Source organism: Homarus americanus, unplaced genomic scaffold (assembly GCF_018991925.1).
Source record: "Homarus americanus isolate GMGI-L3 unplaced genomic scaffold, GMGI_Hamer_2.0 scaffold34360, whole genome shotgun sequence".
Lineage (NCBI taxonomy): Eukaryota > Metazoa > Arthropoda > Malacostraca > Decapoda > Nephropidae > Homarus > Homarus americanus.
Genome location: NW_024739403.1, coordinates 7,472,380 through 7,472,684, shown reverse-complemented (window position 1 = coordinate 7,472,684; position 305 = coordinate 7,472,380).

The following is a 305-nucleotide window of genomic DNA, read 5'->3' as shown; positions in this document are numbered from 1 at the left end:
TTGTGTTAGTCAGGGAGGAGAGGGTTGTGTTAGTCAGGGAGGTGAGGGTTGTGTTAGTCAGGGAGATGAGGGTTGTGTTAGTCAGGGAGGTAAGGGCTGCCTTAGTCAGGGAGGTAAGGGATGTGTTAGTCAGGGAGATGAGGGTTGTGTTAGTCAGGGAGGTAAGGGTTGTGTTAGTCAGGGAGGTCAGGGCTGTGTGTATGAAGATATAATACGTGAATGTAACAAAGAATAAAACAAGTATTTATTTTATTAATTATATCATTGTAATGTCATATAAAAGAGAAAAAAAGAAAAATCTCCAC